This window comes from Artibeus jamaicensis, unplaced genomic scaffold (genome assembly GCF_021234435.1).
Source record: "Artibeus jamaicensis isolate MK-2021 breed Jamaican fruit bat unplaced genomic scaffold, CSHL_Jam_final contig_548, whole genome shotgun sequence".
Lineage (NCBI taxonomy): Eukaryota > Metazoa > Chordata > Mammalia > Chiroptera > Phyllostomidae > Artibeus > Artibeus jamaicensis.
This window is the reverse complement of record NW_026521883.1, coordinates 3,617,666-3,642,747: the sequence shown is the minus strand read 5'-3', so window position 1 is coordinate 3,642,747 and position 25,082 is coordinate 3,617,666. Positions and strand designations below refer to the sequence as shown.

The 25,082-nt window shown below is 40.8% G+C and overlaps 1 protein-coding gene across 2 annotated transcripts in view; it reads left to right on the top strand.

Annotated features, from left to right (window-relative positions):
- Window positions 1–267: 267 nt before the first annotated feature.
- Window positions 268–25,082, top strand: part of GNG2 (G protein subunit gamma 2) — a 106,226-nt gene continuing 81,411 nt past the window's right edge. Inside the window, exons 1-2 of one of the 2 annotated variants that reach the window (XM_053670078.1) lie at window positions 268–442; window positions 17,226–17,262. The gene's annotated coding sequence lies outside the window, so the exon portion shown is untranslated. Of the gene's footprint in view, window positions 443–17,221; window positions 17,263–25,082 lie in introns of both variants that reach the window. The other variant, XM_037155629.2, reaches the window with a different exon arrangement.

Below are 25,082 nucleotides of genomic sequence, written 5' to 3'. Positions count from 1 at the left end.
AGGTCGTGGAGGTGAGGGCGAGAGAATGAGGAAGGGGAAGGAAGGGATAGATACCACCAAAGAAATTTAGAACAAAGGGATAAAGGGGCTAGTTTCTCGTAGTCAAGTTGTGTCAGTAGCCCAGGAAAAGGTGAAACTGCTAGCGAGCCCTGAAATGGAATGAGATGGAAAGAAGAAAGCAGCCTGCAGCTACTAAGAAGAGGAGGAAGTGGGAGATGTGCTGCTTCCTGTAGAAAGAACGATGACTGAAGACAAAGCTGGGTGGGGACTAGTCCCTGGGCTGCAGGCGCAGCTGCTACACATACACACAGCGGCCGCTGCTCTGTGGGCAGCTCCTACTACTGCTGAGCTGGGCTGGGCGGGCTGCGCCGGAGCTCGCCTGCACAGACCGGCTGGGAGACAGGAGAAAAGCCACTCTTCTCTGACCAGCCTCAGAGCCAAGGTAAGAGAAAGGCTCTTCAGTGTCGCTCTTTTTTAAAGTGAGTAAAATGACCATCGCCTGTGGTTTTACACGCAGATTTCTAAGGGAAGATAGGGACATTGTTTCAGGATTGGGAAAAATGATTAAGATGGGTTCTTGTGGGAAGAGCTTTTGAGAATGACCACATTTGCTTTAAAAAGAAAACGATCCTAGTGCTTATCTTTGGTGACCGACCGGTCAGGAAAACTCGCCAAATGTAAGAAGCTGTTTGCACAGTTCTCTCGGAAGAAAAGCAGGGCTGAGTGGAATCAGCTGGGGCTGTGGAGCTGCGCGCTGATCATCTGAGCGTTGCAGTCCTCTTTCAGGGGTGTGAGCGAGTAAAATGCTAATTGCATTATCTCTCCGACACGTTGCGCGGGGGTATCATCTGTTTTGCAGCTAATGACTGTGATTTGGCTTCTTTTGGGGGAGGGATAGGGGTATTAAATCCTTTTGTACTCAGAATTTGCCAACAAAAGAATTGCGTATTGTGAGGGGCAGTACTTACCATTAAAAAACGGTGCCTTTTCCCCTGTGCTCTGTGCAGCTGCTTTCAATATAACCTCAGAAACAGCTACAATTTGCCAGTCGGTCTTCTAAACTTGCATCCTTTCTCAAAGGAGGGTGGCAGGTTTCGCTTGTCCAGAATGAGATACCAGCATAAACCTGGATTTTATGTTTACATGGATTTTATTCATCTCTAGGTTAAGATACATACTAATCTCAGTGATGAACAAAAAATAAAAACGTGGCTGGGTTGTTTCCTTACTTATATACAGCACAGACAGACTGAAATAGTAAAATCAGAACGTGGTTTTTATTCTTTTATTTTCTTGAGCAAGGGATGCTCTTAATGAGAGTCTGTGACCGTGACTTGTTCATATTTATGAATGATATGTAAAAGTGTATTAAATAAGTCCAATGGATAAGAAAGGAAATCGTGGAGTCCTTTGACATGATAGGTAGGAGAAAGAGTTTAATACCCTAGTGTAGCTGGTTCTAAAAATTAAGCTTTGTCTCCAAAAGAAAGTACAGTTAATCAGTAAATAGTCATTGATAAAAGGTTTTATTTTTTTCGTTAATAGAATGGAAGGAGATAGATTTTCAAAGGAAAAAAAGAACTCACAGTGGAGTAAAATAATAAAAAGGTCAGATTTAGACACTAATAAATTCTTAAAATAGAGGTTTTTAAACACTAAATAAGCCATTGAGCGTATATGTGCCTCCTCATTTGTCACCACTGTCTACTGGGAAGAGCTGTAGGGGTTTTTTTTTAATGCTATTTTATGAAATTAATTTGGCTTCTCAAAATTTGTAGTGTAGCAGCACATTTTGAGAGAGAAGAATATTTTGGTACTGGAGGAAAAGCAATGTCTACTTCTCTGAGGTGCCTTATTAAATGAAACCTGTGCTACAGAGGCAAAACCGTGGAACTCCCCTGACAGATTCACTGCATTTAATCAAATCTGTGGGCAAAACAAGTCATGCCACGTATTCCACAGCTCCACTTCCCACTTGCCTCTTCTTAGTAAAATGTGTGAAGATACCTGCCCAGAGAGGGGGTCTAGCCCAGATTGGGGATCCAGAAAGCCCCTAACTGGAGTCCTCCCATCAAGCTGCCTGTCATTACGTGAAGTAGAAAGTTGGGAACCTGGGCTGTATGAATGAGTATGGGCTCATCCTCTGGTACTGACTCATCTACCAGCTGTGTTCACTAGGTAACGCCAACACTCGGCTGTGTTTAGGGGTGTGTAGACAATCTGCGTGCCTCTTCTCTGCGTGTTTAGCACAAGGGTAAGAAAATAAAACCTTGACCCACAGGCACTGGAGAGTCAAGAGAGCCCCCTGCTCTTTTGGAAAACAACTAAGAAGTGCCTGTTTTCTGCATAGCACAAAAAACATTTCCTTAATTGTTTAATTCCAGCTTGAGGCACAACATTAGTGAGTAACAGCAGATCAGTAACTGCAATGGTAGAAGGCTTAGGAAAAAGATGAAAATGCTCCTACGCTGTAAAATGAGACTAGTTCCACTTATTGCGGCCATATGGAATATTGAAAGGCATAATGCTTTTGCCCAGGGTACTCAGTGGCTTTTGAGGGAGTCCACCAACACTGAAATTTTAATTGAATGTGTGTTTTTTTTCCCCCTGCCATATGGCCAATGGCTGAGAGGAAACATGACTCCATTATTTCATAGCCAGCCCTGGGCCTCATGTGGTAGGAACATAGTGAATGTATTTGGTCCACTGACTTTTTTAGCCTACTTCTGAAGGCAGGCCCAACTTTTAAGTGTAAAGACTTTATACTCAAAACAGAAAGCCGGTTCAAAAAGACAATTGTGGGTAAAAGAAAATAACATCATGGACTAAATGGAATGCAGGCTTGGAGAGTCAGGCACATTTGCCTTTGAATCCTGCTGCTTAACCTAGGGTGTTAATTTATGAACCTTAGCTTTTTCATTGTAAAGAGGGTTCAATAGTCCCTAGTCAAGGTGGTGGGTTTTGTTTTGATTCTGTTGGGGGGGGTGATTTTTATTTGGTTTTTGCTTTGTTGTGGATATGTGGGGACCTGGGATACAGTAGGTACTCAGATGTCATTTTTCATTCCTGGGTGGCATAAGGAAAAGTTAGCAGACACTTAATCTTTGCCACTATCACAAAAGTTCCAGGAGACTTGTTTTATTGTAGCAAAATAAATATATCTTTTACAAAATTTCTGGACTATTCTGGACTATTTTGAAGTGTATCATTCTACGGCATTAAGTGTATTGACATTGTTGTGCACCCATGACGGCCATCCATCTCTAAATCCATTTCACCTTCTTAGACTGAGAAGTTTGAGTTTATTGGGGAGTTTTATGGGGAAACTCAGTCCCCATTAAACACTAACTCCCCATTCCCTCCTCCCCCTGGCCCCCCAGCGACCACCCTCCTGCTCTCTGTCTCTATGATTTTGATTATGCTTGATACCTCATATAAGTGGAATCATATAGCATTTGCTTTTTTGTGACTGGCTTAATTCGCTTAGCACCTGTCTTCAAGGTTCCTCCATGTTGTAGCATGTGTCAGACTTTCCCTCCTTTTTAGGCCGGATGATATTCCACTGTGTGAATACACCACACTTCGTCTCTGCGTTTGGTGGGCACTGGGTTGCTTCCGCATTTTAGCTATTGGGAATAGTGCTGCTGTGAACCTAAGTGTGCAAATACCCATTGGAGTTCCTGCTTTCATTTATTTTAGGGTACCCAGAAGTGGAAGTGTTGAGTCCTGTGTGAATTCTGGGTTTGATTTTTGAGGCACTACCATATTGTTTTCCACAGCAGCTGTCCGCACCGTTTTCCATTCTCACTAGCAGTACACGAGGGTTCCCTTCTCTGCATGTCCTCAGCAACCCTGGTTATTTTTCTGGAGGTTTTGCTTGTTTGTTTTCGATAGTAGCCATCCTACTGGGTGTGAATTGATATCTCTTTGTGGTTTCAATTTGCATTTCCTTAAGGATTAGTGATTTGGAGAGGCTTTTCCTGTGCTCGTTGGCCATTTGTATATATTCTTTGAAGACATGTTTATTCAAGTCCTTTGCTCATTTTTCACTTGGATTGTTTTGGAAGAGACATTTTTAAATGGTGAGATCTCTTAACATAGTGCGTCAAAGATCATAATGATAACATTTGTATTTAATCTTGGTCATCCATGAGTATTATTCCTGCCCAAGTAAAATACTTCTCTCAAAAGTAACTTTTAAAATCAAAAGGAGAAAGTAAGAGAATCTGTGGAGCTCCTGATGCTTGGCGATATCAGGAACCCGGTAGTGAAATTCAATCCCCTGAGTGGACAGTCAGACCAGGGACCCTGATGGTCAAGTGTGGACCAGGCTACTGCTGTCTCTCTCCTAAGTGCCTTTCCATCTCCCCCTCCGCCGGATGAGAAAAACTGCCCAATAGGTAGCAGTGTCAGGAAAAGGAGGAGATACCGAAGTACTAAATTACTTCCAAACCCTTTATAGTGGGGAGCATGAACTTATAGAGAAGGCCTATAGTAGTTAAACAATAACAACAGGTTTCTACTAATGAAATGTGATTTTAATCTAAATTTCGTGTTCGAAAATAAAGAATCTTTGTTTTGTTTTCCATTATGTATCTCACTCCTGATTCCCAAACTGCTGAGGCAGGGTATGTATAGGGCTGGGGAGAGCTGGGCAAGAAGGGTAGGGAGCAAGGACACTACTGAACAGGGACAGTGTCTGAGCTGTATGCTGTGGCTGCAGTCGTTGACCTTGAATGGTTTGAAGAATTTCTGAATGATTGCATGTTAACTTTTTGTGATGTACTCTGTGTGTGTTGTGGGGTGGGGGGTTGGGGCTGGCAGTAGTGACCTCTGACTTTGTTTACTTTCCAAATCTGTTCATTTCACAAGGTCTGGGAGGATCCATGCCTGGTTCTATGGATTCTCGAGGAAAAGGGGAATTACAGAGATGTACTAAGATTTAGTCCCTGGCCTAGACATTGGGAATGGTAGAGCTGAAAATGACTTGGGAAACATCCAAGCCTGTATCAGCCCCTCCACGAGTGATAATTAAATAGGCCCAGAATTTAAGTTACTTGTCCAAAGGTGCACAGTTGATTAATATCCCCCCTCCCAAATTCAATCTCCATTTAACTTTCGTCCATAATAGAACAGATGAAGAGAAAGTCTTCATACTTTGTCACTATCAGAATTGTTTATAAGACCAAATTATTTTGCTTAAAAATAAGAGGTGTTGTTTACATTTAACACTATGTAAATATGGAGTTTCTTTGTTCAAAGTTGTTCAAATGTAAAGATGCCACTGTGGAAATAAAATTCAGATTTTCAGGAGTATCAGAGATATATATGGCCCCACCAAAACTTTCATGTTAAAGAAAACAAGTTATATTCAGTGGGAGTCAGTGTTCAGACAATCTCTAGAGGACTTTATTATTTTTTTAAAGATTTTATTTATTTACTTTTAGAGAGGAGAAGGGAAGAAGAGAGGCAAACATCAATGTGTGGTTGCCCCTCATGCGCCCCCTACTGGAGACCTGGTCCAGAACAAAGGCATGTGCCCTAGACTGGGAATCCAACCAGGGACCCTTTGGTTTGTAGGCTGGCACTCAATCCACTGAGCCACACCATCCAGGGCTCTAGAGAACTTTAAATATTAAAAAGAGGGAGGTCAATTCTCCACCTTTAGTGATAACATGTTTCTTAGAAGTGGCACCACTGTATACCAAGGTTCAAGATAAGACAGAATCAACCCTTTTGTCTCTTGGCAAATATATGTAAATAGTCACACTCTTAATGGAGAACCAATCACTTGACCCCTGTTTTTTTGGCCTTCCCTTGTTATCTTGCCAACCTGGTTGTTGTGCCAGACAGCCATGATTCTTGCTCCCAGGTGCCTGGCAGTCAGAGCTAATGGAGAGGGTCTGGCAACTGGGTTGGTGGGTTCTACTTGAGATTCACTGCAACATCAGCAGGACTCTTGCTGTTGTTTGAAAATCCTTTTTTCTTCTTACTTTTTTCATTTCACTTTCAACCATCCTCTGTGCATTTTTTATGAAAACCATTAAACTCAAGTCCTACTCCCTTTATCCGTTACAGATGACCCCCTTCTATTTTTCTGAGAAGGCATATGCTATAGGTTTCCTCCGCCTCATTCCTCACCACATCAAGATTTCTCTGTCTTCATTTATTCTCTTATCCTTCCTTCTTAGATCAAATTAACACAGCTGTTTCTTCTTAGTCAGGAGTAAACTCACGCTTGGACTCTCCATTCCATTTCCTTTTACTTTCTAGGTCCTGACAATAATTCTATCTCCTTCGTACATATTTGGTTTCTTCTCTTTATTGGCCCTTTCCTCTTTGCTTGCAAACATGCTTAGTTTACACACATAAATTAATTAAAATTTAAACAACCCTGCTGTCAGCAAAGCTTCCTCTGGACTTTTTATACCTCTATCAGGCTCAAGCTTGTTTTCTTCCTAACTGTGAGGAAGGAAAAGTAGTTTTCCCTCTATCCTCCTAAGTTCTCAGTGAGCACCCTGTAACAAAAGACAGATCAATAAGAGAAAAGCAGACATTTGTTAATATGTGTACCTCATGTATACAAGAGAGATACTCAGGGAAAAATGAGTAACTCTCAGAGGTGGTTTAGAATTCAGGATAAGAAAACATCTTCAGCTAAAAGACGTAAGTGAGGAGAAGTGGGGGAGGCCAGGTATGGGGAGGTGGTCAAGTAAATGAGAGTGAGGTTGTCATGCGCATTTAGGTTGGTGCCCCCCCACAGACAAGAGTCTAGTTGTCAGTCATCCTTTTCTTCCTGGTACAGAGAGGGAAGCACTTTTTACAAATGAAAATTTCCTTCATAAATGTAAATTTTTCTTATGAAAGAGGTCACTTCTAGCCTGTTTTCAGAGTTTCTCCTGTGTGTGCTGTTTTCCAAAATAATCTGCTCCAAATAATTCTTATGCCAAAGAGGCAAATTTTGAGGTGGCATATTCTGCCACCCTTCCTTCCTCTCTGAGGACTTCCATCTTCTCCACCCACTCTGAATTCTCTCTAAGCGTTCTCGAGATTTGATTCTTCAGCAATTGAATTTCTCTCTCCCTGAATCAAATCCCTTCCTGTGATTTCAGTCTCTGTTGCTGTGTGAGTCAGTCCCCACACCGGCTCTCCATCCTGACCTTTAACCTCCTCTCTAAACTTACACATCGGGTTCCCGGCAAACTTCCCACAGCACCCAGCCCACTGACAGTGAAACGCCCATGTCCAGAGCAGCTCTGGCCGTCCCCTTCCCACGTTCCTCCACACCAGTTCCTCACCTGATTCCACGATTATCAAGGACACCATTCTCTCAGTCCCTCAATTATGAAAACTTATTTTCACTATTTTCCTCACCAACAACTCAAGTTGTAGTGAAAAACATATCGTGACACTCTCTACCCTTTTCCATGTTGATCGCCATGTTTTAGTTCAGGCCCTTCTAACGCCCAGCTGGGTTGCTTTGCTGTTTATGTTCCTGCCTCTTCCTAGAATACCCTTCCTGCCTCCCCTTCCACATGTCACTGCCACAGTCTTTCTTCTCTAAAGAGCCAAATCCCATCTTTCCTGTGGGGCTCAGTTTAAATGCTGCCTCTTCTACGAAGCCTTTCTTGGTTTCTTCCCTCCCATCCCCAATAAGAAACCATCTTTACCTCCCCGGAAGTCTTTTTCTTTTTTGTCACAGCAATGAGCACATTCTAGTGTGTATAATGGCAATCTGATTTTGTTTCTTTTTTGCAAGATCTTTGAGGAGAGTGGCCCCATCCAGTTTTATCTTTCTCTTCTATAATATAGTACACAAAAACAGTTTGGGGATTCTTTTTTTGTTTGTTTGTTTAAATTTTTTTTTACCTTCACCCAAGGAGTTTTTTTTTTTTCATTTAGAGAAGGGAAAGAGGAAGGGAGAAAGAGAAGCATTGATGCGAGGGAGAAACATTGATTGGTTGCCTTTAGTACGGTCCCAGTCACACCCATCCTGGATGGGGATTAAACCCACAACCTAGGTATGTGCTCTGACCAGGAATTGAACCCGCAATCCTTTGGTTATGGGATGGTGCTCTAACCAACTGAGCCACTTTGGCCAGCACTTATTTGTTTGTTTTTAACTTCAGCTTTATTGAGGTATGATTGATTAAAAAATCTTAATATATTTAAAGTGTACACTATGGTGATTTTTGTTATATACTGCCAAAAGATTGCTCCTCCTATCTAGTCAATTAACACATTCATATCCATCACCTTGTCTATTTATTTATTCACTTTTATTTGGTGAGAACATTTAAGTCCACAAATACATTCTGTTTATTATTCATTTATTTACTGAACTTTCTTGAGTCACTTATTTTCTGATGCCAAGTGGGCCAGATACTCTAGGAGCCTGCTCATAAACTACTGGTGAACAGACACTACTGACCTAATTGTAATACAGTTCGTCAGTCTGTCCACACGTCTTAACCGAATGTCTGCAATGTGACACATGTCCTTTGAAGGACTAAGGAAAAGTTGGACAAATAAAACAAGCCAGCCCTTTATTTTCTTGGAACTTACATTCTAATGTTGGGGGAGACCCAGTTAAACATATAAACCAGGGGCTTTTGGATCTGGCTTCACATTGGAAATCACTAAGCAGTCCTTTAAAAAAAATACCTATTTCCCAAGCCTCAACGCAGACTCAGTAGATCAGAACCAGCAAGGGTTGGACCCCATTGACAGAAACAAATTATAATACAAGAGAATATTGGGTAGTGAGGAGTGCTGAGATGGATTAAAATAGAAACCGGTTGAATTATAAAAGTTGTGTGTGTGATGGTGGTGGTATTGGGGAGTTTACTGATGTTGGGTAATCCCTGAAGGCCTCTCTGAGGAGGTGACATTTTAATTGAGACTTGTATTATGGTGAGGAGTCAGCCATATGAAGATCTGCAGGGAGAGGGTTCCCAAACAAAAGGTGCTGGATTCTGGAATAAGGATGAGATAAAATTCCAGATGAAATGTGGCTTTTTTACATATGTGTATGGTAATCTATAAAATATGTCTTTCATCTACAAAAGAAGATTTTCAGTTAAATGAGGGTGACTCCGAATGAGGAACACTTGGCTATTGTGTTGAGTACTGGTCAGGGCTGACTTTTATTTGGATCCATAGATTTACACAGTCGGGAAGATGCTTCTGTTGAACATTTTTCTATACTACAGCCAGCACTATAGGGCTTGCTGTCTGAATGAAATGCCAATCTTATTGTTTAAAATAAACTTAGGGTGCTTGGTATTACCTTTAGATGAGTAAATAAAGAAAGCAGTGACTTCTGCTCATCATTCTGTCTAGAAGAACTAGGGGACACTCGCAAAAGAGTCATGAAAACAACACAGAGTTCAGCTCTCACGTTTGAATGAGTGAAGATCAATCAACAGGTTTCAGAAATCAGGATGAGAACTAGCACTTGTGGCACATTCCATTTGTGCCTCTGTGTGCTAGATGCTTTATATACATTACAGTTTTCCACTACTTTTAAAAGTCAGCCTACGAGATGAGAACAGTATTTTCCTATCAGGACTCTTTTTTTTTTTTTTAAGATTTTATTTATTTATCTTTAGAGGGGAAGGGGGGAAGGAGAGAGGGAGAGAAACATCAATGTATGGTTGCCTTTTTTGTGCGTCCCCTGCTGGGAACTGGCCTGCAACCCAGGCATGTGCCCTGACTGGGAATCGAACCGAGATCGTGTGGTTCCCAGGCCTGTGCTCAATCCACTGAGCTACACCAGCCAGGGCCAGGACTCTTTTGGCTGCTGAGAAAAGGAACACCTTACCAAAATGGTTTGAACAATAGGAAATTTATCACAAAACCTCCGGAAAGGAGGGTAAGTCCAGAGTTGGTTATACATAGGTGAACAACATTCTTAGCAACCTGAATTCTTTCCTTCCTCCCATTCTGACCACCTCAGCAGATTGGTTTACCCCCTCAGGCCCATCTTTATTGCTGTGCTGACATGGCTACTATAATTTCAGAATACAGGCAGATTTCAATGTCTAGAGACACAGTGACGTGGCTAGTTTCTTCCCATGTACCATTTTTTTAAAGGTTACAGGCAAAGCTATCTCCAGCAGAATTCCCCACACAATTCATACGCTTATCTCTTAGTGGATAGGAAGGTGGCCCACTGTGATTGGCTAAAAATAAAAGTTTCCTCCTGAGGCCTTGGAGCTGCCTGCCTCTCTGAAGAAGATAGTCACCAACTCCCCTCCCCCCCCCAATCCCCTCCTAAAAGGCTGGGCTCTATTGGCTAATCCTTTAGCTAACTGCAGGTAGGCAGTCAGCAGAGTCTGCAACTATTATTATTCCCACCTTATAAGTGAAGATACCAAGGCTCAAAAGATTAAGTCAGTTATCAAGCTCACACAACTTTGAGTTGAACAGGGCTTTCATGCATCTCCCTTTGATACACACACACCAAACCTTGTTTGGGTTGGTGAAGATGACCTCGGCAGATTGCAAAAAGAACCCTAGAAGAAAATACAAAATGGCTGATGCAAGACCAAGAAGAACCTTCTAAACAAATTATTACAGAAGAAAATACATCAGGTTCTATAAAGCAATAAAAATAGCATTTAATTTAGACAACCAGGCCTGCATGTCTGCATTGTAGAAAATATATAATTAAATTGAGTCTTCCTGGCTGGTCATTTAAATCAATTTGATCAAAATAAAATCTACCTAGGGCCAAGAAATGAGCTAGAAAGGCCAAGGTTCTGTGTATGGTGTCTGTCGGACTTAAATGGAAACCTTGTTTTTTTTTCTAGAGAGGGATATATTTTGTTGATCACGGCATCTGTAGGAAAAGAATGAGTAATCTGTAGAATTTTCTATTACGAGGTATTTTGAAAATAGGTTTTCACTTTCCAACTCCAAGGCAGCATGCAGTTTCATTATTGTTGTATTTTCTTCATGGTTCGTACCTTCCACTTGGGTGTTGTATTTCAGAGGCTATATATGGGAATCAGCAGTAGTGAAAAAGGGAAATGTCAGTGGAATTGTCACTACGGTGTTTTGACTGCTCATCTCTAAGTGTATTTTTGTGCTTTCTCATCATAACAGACTAAGTATTAATGGTAGGAGTACCTTTTCTGTAGTAAATGATTGAGTGCTTCCTACTCTTGTATTTGCATTTTTGAACAGGAAAGTGAAGTTAATTTTTAGGCTTTGCCAACAGAGTTCTGTTTAAGAAGGATAGTTATCCAATCTGTGCAGAACCATTTGAAAAAAAATCTGAAAATTTAAACGGGAAAAAAAATCTCATTTTGGAGGCTATCCTCAGAAAACTCAATTCATCCTTTGCTTTTTTTTTAACTTTATGCATGATGGTTGTGCATTGGGAGCATTGCTCTGTATAGGCATTAAAGACATTTTGTTAACAGTTTTATTTTTTTGTCTTCAGGAAAAAAATGGTATTGAACAGCCCCAAGATTTTCTTTATTTAAAATAATAAGAAAATTTAAATGTGCAAAGGTGAAAGGTCCTAGGCAAAAAAAAATTGTACAATTTGTCTTTTATGGCGTCTTAAAATAATTCTAAAATATAGTGTAAAAAATAATATTCTAAGGCTTCCTACATAGGTGAACATGGTAGTTGAAAAACATGGGAATCAGAATTTCTTGAGCAAGTTGCTTAAACTTTGTATACCTGTTTTATAAAATGGGAAATTATGAAGACAATACCTACTTCACAAAATTGTCAGGAGAAAAATATATAATGCATGTAGAATATTTATTTAGCATAGTGCGTGACTTACAGTAATTATTCAGATGGATAGCTATTATTATTATAATTGTTATTGTCACCACAAGCTGGAGTAGAATATCTTTTATTCTATCCGTGGGATTCTTACTGAATTTCTGCCAAAAATGATTACAGCCTAGCCTCAATCATAGACGCTGAAACTTGGGGTAAGGAATCACCTAAGGTAGCCTATTTGAGTGGGATAGTCACATGTCAGTGTTCTAACTAACGTACTTACGTGTCAATCTCAGGCATGTGCTCTTTGTTCAGTAAGCCATGTGCTTACTCAGAAATATTTCCAGCTTTCCTTCTCACCTCATGATAGACTTATGCTTCTCTGTCCACTTTGGTTAGGTGTCGCCATGTAGTTTGCATTGGCCAGTGAAATGTGAGCAGAAATGACATTTACCCCTTCCCTGAAAAAGTGTGTGAGAACCGGGGTGTAAGCATGTGAGAATCGTTTGGTGACTGGGAGTAGTTCTGCATAGGAAGAAAGGGTGGCTGCTCCCTTAAGCCTGAGTCTCGGAGTGAAGACCACACAGAGGCGATCTCGCCACTGACCCGTCATGCAGTGAGAGTGACACATAAGCTCTGCTGTCTTGACCCACTGAGATTTGGGGGGTGGGTTACTGCAGAGTAACCTAGACTCTCCTGACAGATACACTCAGGTTACCCCTTTAAACTCTAGAAAATAAAATATATTATTGGCAACAGTGCATAAAATGTGTAGACAGTAATTTTTAGGGACTATTTTCTGTGTCTATGCATGCATATTATGTGTTATACTATACGTAAGCATCAGGAGACTTAGATTCTTAAGTGAAATAGATTTATATAAAATTTCCAGTTGAATTTATGGTAAAATAAGATTTATTTCCACTTCAGATAGAGGAAATCAACATACCAAAATTACCAACATCTTTTTTTGAAGGGAGTCAACTGCGATGCCAAAATCAGGATTGAGTTCAAGGCCTGATATGATCGATCAAGTAATGGGGTCTTCTCACTGAGAGCTTATTGAGAATGGTGTCTTGTGCAGCAAAGGGTCCTTCTGACAGTATGTGGGCTTTTATCTCCAGTAATAAAATAGTCCACCCCAACCCCCAGAGCACTGTTCCAGTTACACACAGTGGGGTTCAGTACATAGAAGGTCTTAAATAATCTGTGTTGAATAAACAAATGGAAGTAGTCCACAGTTCTCCAAATGTCTGGACACTTTCATGTCTGAATTTTAAAAATAAATGTCTTTATTTTGGACATTAGTTTGAAAAACATGTCAGTATTAAGACATTTATTCTTTTGTAACACTTTATGTGTGACTGACCATAGGCCCACAGATTTAGGCTATTTTATTTTATATTTTTTTTACTGCTGGTTTTATTTCAGCTGATTATTCCATTCGGGTCTCTAAAACTACATTATGGAATACCTTAATTATTTAAATTAGGAATGGATTAATTATCTCCGGCGTACAAACTCAAATTAATTTCATTATTAACTTGAGTTTTAAATTGATTAATCTTGGAGTGTTTAAGAAACCAAGTGAGGTGTTTTTTTTTTATCCTTAAGGAGAAGGGCATATTTGATTGTGATGAATGTCTCTTCATCACACCAATTATGCTAATAGAAGAAATTTGCAAGGAAACTTTGAGGAGATTTCATAAACCAGCCAGAAACCTGTGTGTCTGGGGTTTCTGGGGGAACAATCTGTGAGTCATTTTAAAAAACAAGCACACTCATCATCACAGCACATGTTGTTGCCATGGTAATTAGGCCTGTTGAGTTGGCTTGCTTATGTTCCTGTAAAGGGAAAAAGGGGAAAGAAACTGAGAATTCAGAGCTTTGACTATCAGCTTCAATTATTGCAAGGGAGAATATAGGGTGTTCTTGAAAATATTGGCACAGTCATCCTCAGAGGGAAGTGATGAAACTCTGGCATCCTGCCTTTGTTATTGAATATGTTAGCCATGTTAGTGTTGGATGTTGTGATTCACAGGTGGGAAAAGGACCATTCGGCATTCTCTTGAGAAGGGTTTTTTATCTGATGTATAATTACACCTAAGTCTCTAGGGTCTACCTGGTCAACTGTCTTGTATGCAAGTGCATAGGGTTTTAACAATCCTCTAAAAGACATGAAATGTCACTGGTATAACATTATCGCAGATTTAAAGGATCCTCAGTGCATTATTCTGGTATGGTTAGAGACCAGTTTTAGTGAGGCCCTTGTTTCAGATCCGATCCCCAAGTAAACCAGATATCTTTCCTGTATTTTGTGGAGTAGATGTGACTCCTTTTTCTTAGACAGCCGTCTTATAACGCAGGCCCCTAAGTGACAGAGGAGACCAGGAAGGTTATGTGAGCTCTGCCAAACCCTCCCCCACTCCAGGGGAAAATGAAATTGACACCTCTGTTGATGGACAGTCAACAGTTATTGGGCCAGTGGAGTTGCTATGAGAGTGATTCATTATGATTCTATCCGGAGATCAAACAACACCCTTAGAGTAAAGGTACGAGTTAGTGTACATACAAAACTGTTTTTAAGAATGTTTCTAAGTTCACTTTAAGCAGGTCTGTGTATCCTCTTGACAAATATACAGTAGTCCCCCATATCTGTGCAGGATGCATTTTAAGATGCCTGCCCTTCAGTGGATGCCTGAACCATGGGTAGGACCATACCCTATATGTGTTATGTTTTTTCCTGTACTTACATACCTTTTCACTTACTGGAAGCACTTTATACATTCTCTTTGGCATATCTGAGTTGCCAGTATCACTACTCTTGCGCTTTGGGACCATTATTAAGTAAATTAAGAGTTACTTGAACACGTGCCTTGGGATACCATGACAATCAATCTGGTAACTGAGAAGGCTGCTAAGCAGCTAATGGGCAGGTAGCATATACAGCGTGGAGACACTGGGCAAAGAGACGATTCTCATCCCAGGCAGGATAGAAAGGGATGGTGGGAGATTTTATCATGCTACTCAGAATGGCATATAATTTAAAATGTATGAGATGTTCATTTCTGGAATTTTCCATTCATTATTGTTGAACCATGTCTTACCATGGAAAGTGAAACCATGGATAAGGGGGAACTACTGTGATACATTGACTAGAGTTTTTAAATTTTGTTTTGTTTTGTTTTGTTTTGAGTATTCCTCAAGCAGACTTTAAAGCAGATTTTATTTAGAGATAAACTACTTTCCCTTATTAAAACTGTTTTTCAAAAGGTTTCAAATAAAGTGCCACAGGGTGTGACTGAGGGTCATATAAACTCGAAGTGTGTTTGTAATCTGTGCACTGGCATATGATGTAACAACTAGTTCTCAAAATGATAAGTTCCATTTTTTCTCCTATGTGGAAAGAAGGCAAATGTTGCCCAGCCTTCTTCTGTGCTACCTTCACTTTCTTAACATTAGTAAACAAAGCTTACATTTTTCTTCTGACAAAGTAATTCATGATAATTACTGAACATTTGGAAAATGCTTGGCAAAAGTAAGAATGAGCTTTTCCATTAATTAGGTTGCTAGTTGAATTGCTTGTAAGGGACCAGATTGCACAGCGGCCGACAAGTGCTGGGAGTTGCTCCTTTTTCGCATAACAATCCAGAGGTGGGTGGTGCAGGGCTGGTAAACAGTCCTACTGTACAAGATCGTCAAGGAACCCGGGCTTCTTATAGCACATTGTTCTGTCATTCCTATCTTGTTTCCCTTGCTTTATGGTGTAATGTGGCTTGCCATGAGGAGCCTGCTATAACTAGTGAGAAGGGAGAAAGGTGAAAGGGAAAGGCATAACCCAGAGATGCGCGTATCACTTTTGCAGCCATTCCTTTGAAATTTGACTCATGGCCACATGCATAGCAGCAAGGGAGGCTGGGAAAAGTAGTTATTTTTGACATATATGTGGTATGTGCTACTTATAATTCAATTATAAGCATGGAATAAGAAGAGAGCAGATATTGAGGCATATCTGGCAATTTCTGCCACTTTAAGAATGTTGTGTATGCAAAATATAGAAAATATATTAGAAAAATCATGTATTTGTAAAATGTATATTAGAAAAATAGTTGAGGTCATACTGTATATAAAAATTTATATTCTCTTTCATTTAACTTTATATCATGTGCATTTTTCCTCATTTAAAATTTTTTTATTCATTGTTTTAAGGTTCCACTATGTGGAAGTTCTCTGTTTTATTTAATATAAAAATATATAGATTGTGTTTGGTATCCAGGCTCTTTTGAACACATGGTAGTAATTCTTTTTCTGTATTTTGGATTTTATTTACTTATTTTTTAATAAAGTCAAGGAGTGACATTACTAAGACAATAATTGGGAATGTATTTGAGGATCTTGATAAACAGCACCGACCTGCTCTCCAGGGAGGCTCTGCGGGTGGGTTTATGCTGTTGGCAATAATGTATAGGTGCAGTGCACCCTGGCACAGGCTTATTTTGCAAGTCCCACTAATCATTGTTATTCGTAGGGTTCTCTGAAAATGGATTGTTTTTGCTCTTGGCTTGTTTTTTTTCCTTTGCTGTCATTAATCATGATAATAGTTTTCTAATAACTTTGGCTCATTTGAAAACACATGATCCCTTAAATTTGTCTGGGAATTTAATTGGTTGGGTTGAGATTGAAGCACATGGGCCACTCTCCAGCAACGTGAGATCTCTAGAGACACGGATGTGGATTTGGTCCTAGGACCTCATGAGAGTGGGATTTTCACCCTTAGTACTTTGGATGTGAGGTACCTCTTTGTTGTGAGATACAACAAAATAATGGTGAAGCACTCCCTGAGACACAGGCAATCCCCTTTGAGCTGGGTGCTGGGTAGCTTTCCAGGAGTAAAGGCGCTTCTGAACATAGGAGCTATGAACCCTACTCAGGCACAGTAGGCCAAATCTGCTCAACATCCTCAGAGGTCGTTAGTGCCTTGGGGTACAGGTGCTTCTACTTTTAAACAGCCTGCAGAAGCTTTGGATGCTAAAGATGCTTCTGCAACCACTGCCTTGTTCATCTACCCTCTTAAAGTGCTAGACGCACACACAGAATACTCCAACTCTGCCCCTAACACCCAGAGAAAGAGCGGCTCTGCCTCTGCCACTTTGGTCCTGCTGGGAGCAAATCGGGTGAAGGCAGGAGGAAAGCTTGTTTTTACTCATCTCACCGGTACACAGCCTCTGTCGGGATGTACACAAAGAAAAGAACTCCTATTTGCACAGATACATTTGTTGAAAGGAAAAGAGTTAACAAAATGTCTGCTTCTTGGCTCAGAAATGTAAACCTGTTAGACCTTCCTGCTCTCAGAGCCATTTGGCCATCAGCACCTAGTCCCCCTTACAGAAATATTTGTTTGCTTGTTCAGCTCTTACTTGTCATGTTATTTCTCCTTTTTCTAAACAACACACTGTCCTCTTTGCTCTTTTGACAGCCAGATCTGCCAGCGAGCCTCAGGCGGCAGGAACTGAAAAGGTAAGGATTCTGAAATACTTTCTTCTAGGATCTTCTTGAATCTCACCAGAACTTCAAAAGGAAAATACTTATCTTAAGTGATGCTATAGATGAAAACATTTAACATGTGATATTTATCAGACATTCATAGCGTCTTTAGCAATACTGACATGGCTTCAGGATTTCAGGGGGGAAAATGGCTCTCCTTGAAAGCAGACTTCTCTCCCAGACTTCCTCCTTTTCTTTGAAAAGCCCGAGTTGGAGACCTTTGAGGTCACTGCCTGAATGAACCAAATCTATCTCTGTGGCACCAAACGTGACTAACCGGGTGCAGCCATCCAGGACGTACCCTGGGAAACAGAGCCGTTAGCTAGGTCAGAGGTTAGATCTGAGACCGGCGAACCCTGTTGTCGGCAGACTGGAGGCGCTTTTCCAGCAGCAACAATAATGCACACAACAAAAGGTCAATTTAGTGCTGGTGGGTTTCTTCTCGAAGGAGCTGAGTTGGCTGTTGAAACCAGCTACAGCCCTTTTAACCAAGCTGTAGATTTGAAAAGTTACTCATCAACTGCTGAGACAGTGCTGGTGTGCACAGTCTCCCCAACCAAAACACACACTTTCCTCTAGTCAGTGACGTGGATTGTCAGCCTCCCTTTTAAAATTTAGCAGTATTGTGAAAAGTTGCGAGCATAGACCAAAATAGAATAATATAATGAACTTCCACATCCGTATTCATTTAATTTTAACAGTTTTTAACTCATGGCCAGTATCGTTTGCTTTATACACCCACCTCTTCTTTCCTCATTGGATGTATGACAGTGGCTTGAATTTGGTTGTTGAATCTTTAATTTTTTTATTTGCATAATTATTCAGTAGCTACAGCAAAATGCTAATAAGAAATAAAACCTACCTATAAACCGACTTCATTTTCTGGGGCTAGTCATTCATCCATTTATTCTTCCAGTAGAGATTTAGTATTTACTAGTGCCAGAAACTTCTTGAGTAAGAGAGCCAATTTCCCCCACCTGACAATATGAAGTCCCCAATTTGGACTTCCGGTGTCTCCGAGTGGGGCCCTCTGTTGGAGATACACTGACAAAATGAAGAGATGACATTCACTGTGTCACTTTAATTGTTGGATGTCAACATTTGAAATGTGCCACAATTTTTAAAACCTGTTTTGACATTTTTTCACTTAAGATACTGTAAACTTAAAAAACATAAAACACTTTTCTCAACTCTCTTCGTACCTTCTTATTTTATCATAAGTGTTTGTCCAATTATCTGCCTCCCTTTCAAGAATATAAACTCTGAGAAAATATTTTGCCTTGAGTCTCTAGCGAGGTGGCTGGCACTTGTTACATATTTAATACAACTGTTGAAGGAATGAACAAATAAGTGAATGCCAGATGCTGGGAATATGAAGATGAAAAACACACAGACCTCATCCCACAGTTGCTCAGTCTCATGGGAAAGAGAACCTTGCAAAAAGGAGCTCTCTGAGCAGAGTGCTCTGGGTGAGAGAGGAGAGGACTAACTTGGTGGAGAGTTTGGCAAGAGGCTTGATGATCAAGGAGGCATTTATTTGAGCTATGACACAAAGTGCCACCAGCCAGAAAAGTTAGAGAAAGGCATTCTGGGAATAAGGAATCACATGTGAAAGAACACAAAGGCCCCAAAGAGCACGGTGGAACCTTCAGCAATTTACAGTGGTGATGGCACGGTTGGGATGTAGCAGACTGAAGAGGTGGGGCTTGAGGAGCGGGCCGATGAAGCAGGGGTAGGACTCTAAGTGCCAGGTCCAAGAGTAGATTCTAGTTTGGGTGGGAAGTCAGAGAAGGTTGTATAATTCTCTTGAAAGATAATTCCTTAGGCTACCTAGTACAGTATGAAGATGTGGAGAGAGACTAATGGAAAGGAGACCAGTCAGGTCTTGAGTTGGGAAATGATGGGAGAACTGATAGAACTGCTGATTAGGGATAAGAAGTGAAGGGACAGCAGACATCTGGAATGACTGCCAGATTTCTCCTTTGGGAGATGATATGGGTTGTGCTAACTGGGATACAAATGCAGGAAGAAAGGATTCAACTCTGCGGAGTGGCCACAGCCAGGTAGATAAGTCCAGTAGGCTGCTCATGGTTGGGTACCGAGCAGGGGTTCACAGCTCGGACAGCACATCAGAATCTCCGGGGGAAAGTTCAAAAGCACTCCTATGCAGGCCTTTCCCAGACCAGCTGAATCAGAATCCCTGGGGGAGGGGCCTGGGCATCTGCAGTTTTTAAAAGCTTTCCAGGTCTTTTAATATGCAAGCTGGGTTGAGAATCTCTAGTCTAGAGCTTATTAAACAAAAGACCTTTGTATGTCTGCTTTTAAGACCATGTATAGCCTTTGCTACTCCATATTGAGGTTCTTTTGGGGTTCAGCACTTAATATCTTATAGATGAGTGTTGAGCCATACATTGGACCAAATTTTGCTAATAATAAAGACATTATAATAATGTTTTATAAGTATTTGATATTTTTTGTCTGATATTTGGGTGGATCACTTTCATGCTAATAGATGTCCTTAAATGGTTTCAGTCCAAGCAGAATTTCTCAATGGGGCCTGCAGGTATGTTGGATGGAATGATTCCTCCCTGTTCTCTTTGTTTTCCTGTCCTTGGCCCACAGGAGGCCAGAGGCATCTTCCAGTCATTGTGATATTCAGAGACACCGAGAACTACTGTGTCCTGGTGTACAACTTTAAAGAGGCTATTTGGCATTTTCTACTCTCACCTAAAAGCACTTTGCTTCTTGCAAAATCGTTGGTTTCAGTTATGCTCAGTGGTTCTTTCTGTAAGTGGTCTCTGTGCTAACACACTAAGGAAAGAAACTAAATAAAGCAGATGTGTACAAGGAAGTATTGTTTTATATTGTTGGAGGGATTTTGAGCATATTTACTCTTGTACTAAGTCTATTTTTTTTGGTCTGTACAGAGAAGCAAATTAAACACTAGGTAAGCAATGGTCAAATATTGGCGTTTAAAGCAAAATACTACTAAGGCATCATGCAAATTGAATAGCAACGATGATGAAGTATGTATTTATTTCCTATTGCTGGTGTAACAGACTGTTGCAAACAGTGGTATAAAACAAGACAAATTTATTACCTTACAGTTCTGCAGCTTTGACTCTGTAGGGATCTCTCTGGGCTAAAAGCAAAGTATCAACAGAGCTGTATTCCTTTGCGAAGGCTCTAGGGGAGAATTCATTTCTGTGACTAATGGCTTGTGGAGTCCGCTTTCCTCCATCCCTAAAGGAAGCAACATTGCATCACTGTGGCTTTCTACCATAATTACATCTAATTCCGAACACTTCAGGAAAAGTTCTTTGATTTCAAGGATCCATATTATAAGATTTGGCACCCTTGGATCATCTAGGATAATCTCCGATTGTCAAGGTCCTTCATTTAATCACATCTTCAAAGTCCCTTTACCCAGTAAGGTTACAAGTTCTAGGGATTAGGACATGGACCTACTTGGGGGCTATCATCTACCTGCTCCAAAGTAATTAATTGTTTTAATGCCTCTGGTAGCAGAGATAAGATTATCTCACATTTTATTGAGAAGTTTTAGGGTTCCCAAATGGATGAAGCAAGTCCTTGTCTTGACTCTGCAAATCCTGTCTTCTAGATATAGGCACTGAAGGCTTTGGGTTTTCTTGGAGTGTTTGGCATCGGATCAAGTGGACAGGTTCAAGTCCAAGGGCTCCTTTCTTGGCCAGACTTTCTGGTACTGTGGGTGTGGCCTCTGGAGAGTGTGCTGCTTTTGACATTTTTCCAACTCTGACAAGTTTGCCTACAGTGTGCAGGTTCCAAAGTCTTTGAATAGCAGCAAAGAAATGGGAGATTTTTATTTCATGCTGTTATGTCTGCCTGTCATACTTTATTTATGAGGCTCTAAAATGTGGAAACTGAAAGGAAATAATAACACCATAATTCAGAGCCTCACTGTAATGGTATTTACTATAGCTAACTTCTAGGTGCAGTTTAATTCCCCACAAAAAGCTTGAGCACCGTCAGTCATGGAGGTAAGATCTGGGTTTCTGATGATGAGGGTAGGCCTTGGGTAGAGTTGTGAATTATTTGCATATCCTCCGCAACCCCTTTCGGGGCTCCTTCCTTGTAGGACTCCCAGTCCTGTTTTCATTTTCAGAGCAGCCTCATTTCAGCTTATCACCTCAGTTTGTTTTTGTGTGTGTGTGAATCAAACAAGGTCCAGCAGAAATGAAAGATGGTCAAATCATGATGCTGTCATTTAAACCGATGATTTTATTCTGTTCCAAAGAGAAATTAGAGAGTAAGTATAAATAAGAGATCCAAACGACTGTTCTAGGTGCAGGGTTTCTTTGGGGACAGTAGAACGATCTGGGCACCAGATGGAGGAGTTGACTGCAGACATCGTGAAGGTGCTGAATGCCTTTGAATGGAACGCTTTGAAATGGCGAGTGGTTAATTGTGTCCTATGTGAATTTTCCCTCAAAAAAAAATGTCAATTGAACTTCAAGAGATTTTCTTAAAGACTGCTTCTCATGCTAAGTTCTGGAAGAAGTTTGAATATATTTCAATACCCTTATGTTAGGTTTCTAGATCAAAAGTGTTGTTCTATCCTGTCCCATTACTGGGAAAAGATATTTAGACCTGAGAAGCAGAACCAGTGGGAACAGTCTCTAGGAGGTGAAAGAGGAAGCCTCTGTGCTGGCCAACGTGGCTCCCTCGGTTGGAGCTTTGTCCCATAGTGATGGTCGCAGGTTTGATTCCTGGTCAGAGCACACACCTAGGTTGCAGGTTCTGTCCCCAGTTGGGGGACATAGGAGAGGTGACTGGTCAGTGTTTCTCATGTTGATGTTTTTCTCTCTCCTTTCCCCTCTCTATAGAATCAATAAGCATGTCTACAGCGAGGATTTAAAAAAAAAGGAACATCTCTGAGAGTTAAGACATTATTAAGATGTATAGTTTTTGTTACTGGATTATAGGCTGGCCTGAATTTTGCAAAGTTGATCACAATAAAAGTTTATTTTTTTAAGTGTAACAGTGAAAAATACTGGACTTTCTTCTACCTCTCATGGGATAGAAATTGTATCAACAAGGCTGGCAAGTTGTTCAATGTCCTATAGGAGCAGACTGTAATTGGATGTGATAAATGGAAAGATGTAGCAACTTTAGTGAAATGTGGGCATAGGAACAAATTGCACATAAATGTCTTTTGCTGAAATCTCTCCCTGGACAGCCTCAAGGGCTGTCACCCCATCAAGGTCTGATGATACCTGTCTAAGGGATGACTCCATAGGGTCTCTACACACAAGCTTTGGCTTAACGATGAAACGTTAAGGTTTTTAATTCCTTCTAGATTCAGAGACAACCATTTTGACCTTTCTACAGAGAGGTAACTAGGCAACCCATATAGCATTTAACCAGTGCATAGCATCCAAAGTTCATAGCTATTACATCATTTAAAAAAAATACTATTTAAATCTGTCTTTTAGCCTTGGCATATGCTGCCATGTAACCTTTAATTTCTTAGAAAATATCATGCAAACCCCCAGGTCTAAAATAGAATGGTTGCTAGAAGCCCAGTGTCCTCTGACATTTGGAAGGGACTGTGCCTGCAAGAACAGTGGTAATAGAGCTGAGAGGTCGTCTCATACACTGTGCTTTATAATTGGGAATTAAGAAAGTCAGTTTCATTTTTTGTATATGAAGGTACACGAGTTTAAAACCATCTCCTCTGCAGGTGGTAGTGAGCATCCCTCACAGTGACTGATGGAAACATACATTCACAGAGGCGAGAGCTGGTTTCACTCTAGTGATGCTGATTTTGCTTTGCCGGATTGGTGGTAACCAAAAACACCAAGAATGATCAACAAACAAGAATGCATTGAAAGCTTTTGATGTGTCAGGCAACTACACTGGGCATATACCATCTTCCTTTTCTGTGATAACCGTGCTTTTAGTTTTTTTCAATTTTTTTTATTATGGAAGAAATTTTTTATGAGCTCTCATGAAAGGAATTTATGTGTAAGTTTTTAAAAGTTGAAGTGGTAGACATGGGGTAACATGAAAACTAGAAGTTTCTTTCCAAACACCAACTTCTAGTCCTGCTCCCTGGAGGTAAAAACACTGTTACTGGTTCTTCTGTGTTCCAGAAATTTTTATCTACTCGGTCTGTATTGAAAAAGTGACCATGGTAAGTGCCATTAAACCGTCTGTTCATAAGTGTTTTTTTCTAGACTATATATTTAAATTTTGAGATGCTACTTGATACTTCTTTTTGAAATGCCCCTTTTAAAACCCAAGAAGTAAAAATGTCAGAACCAAACTGACACCATTAGAGGGCTGGTGGCAGAGAGAACCATCCCTCAAAAATGTCAGTGTGTCACTTTAGCCTCCGTAGAATTTACATGCAGAACTTAGGAATAACCCTTACGGTAGTTCATTGTAATTTTCAAAGTCATCTGTTGTCCATTATCTCTGTTTATCCTTTTGATGACCCTGTGATGCAGGGATTGTTGACTTTATTTTACGAAGGAGGAAGCTGTGGTTCCCAGGGGTTAAGCAACTTGCCCACGAACACAGCTGAAGAGTGACAGGATCGCTTCTAGAACACAAGCCCCTTCCAAGTTTTGCTCCTGAACCAGACCACACTGGCAGCTGTGGGGAAGGGCGAGGTGCAGAAACACCTCTGTGGCTCCCGCAGTGACAAGCTGTGAAATGAAGGGGAGGCTGCTGGGTTTGCAGCCCACAGATGGGTCATGAAGTTGTTCTGATTCTGTCCTCTTGGGCAGATTAGTTAGCGAAGCACATACATATTGACGGGGGGGGGGGGGCTGGCTCTCTCCTCACAGTTTCCCCACTAGCTATGTCTATTCCAGTTTTGTTTGTTTGTTTGTTTGGGTAATACTGGCCACAGGGGTGGGGCTTGACCCAAGCCAGTATTTCCAACCCAGGCCACAGGAGTTGGTTCAAAGGGTGGGCATGCAACCCAGCAGGGGCCAATAACTTCCGCTGGAATTTTCCAACTCAAGTTGAGGAAGAGCAGTCCCAAGGTTGTAAGAATCACATAAGGTCATGTTTTAGTCTCTTGAGAGAATGAAGTCCAGTGTGCAGAGGGGAAGCAGAAGAGAGACAGACAGACAGGGACAGACAGATAAAGGCAAAGGAGAGAGCAAAATAACAGTTGGAGACCAGGAATCCAGGTGATGTGAGACAATTCATTTTCATTTTTTTTTGCCTAAGTTCATGTAAATTGCTACTGAAAGAGTCCTGACTGGTATCTATAGGCCTTTGTTTCTTCATCTATAAAATGGGGGTTCTAATATTTGTCCTGACTATATGTGAACAACAGTTGTCTCCACCTATTCACAAGGGATAAGTTTGAAGACTCCCAGTGGATGCTTGAATCCTTGGGTAGTACTGGAGCCTATATATGAGGTCTGTCCAGAAGGTATCCAGCCATGTACTATGAAAAGCAGAGACTTTTTTTAAAAGAAGAAACACTGTACAAAAGACAATGATGCCTCAGTCACGTCTAAAGTAGGCACCTTGGGACCTCACACAGTTCTCCCAATCTCCATCAGCTTCCCTGTCATAATTTCCTGAATCTCATTGACTGTCTGAAAGGTGACTGAGTATTGGGAAAGTCACAGGCCACCAAATCTGGGCTGTTGGGGGGCAGAGTCACCTGTGTGATTTGATGTTTCACCAAAAAACTCTGCATGAGATGTGATGCATGAGTGAGTGTATTGTTGTGATGAAGCCGTCAATCACTAGTTACCCATAGCTGCAGCCTTCTGAATCATCCACGT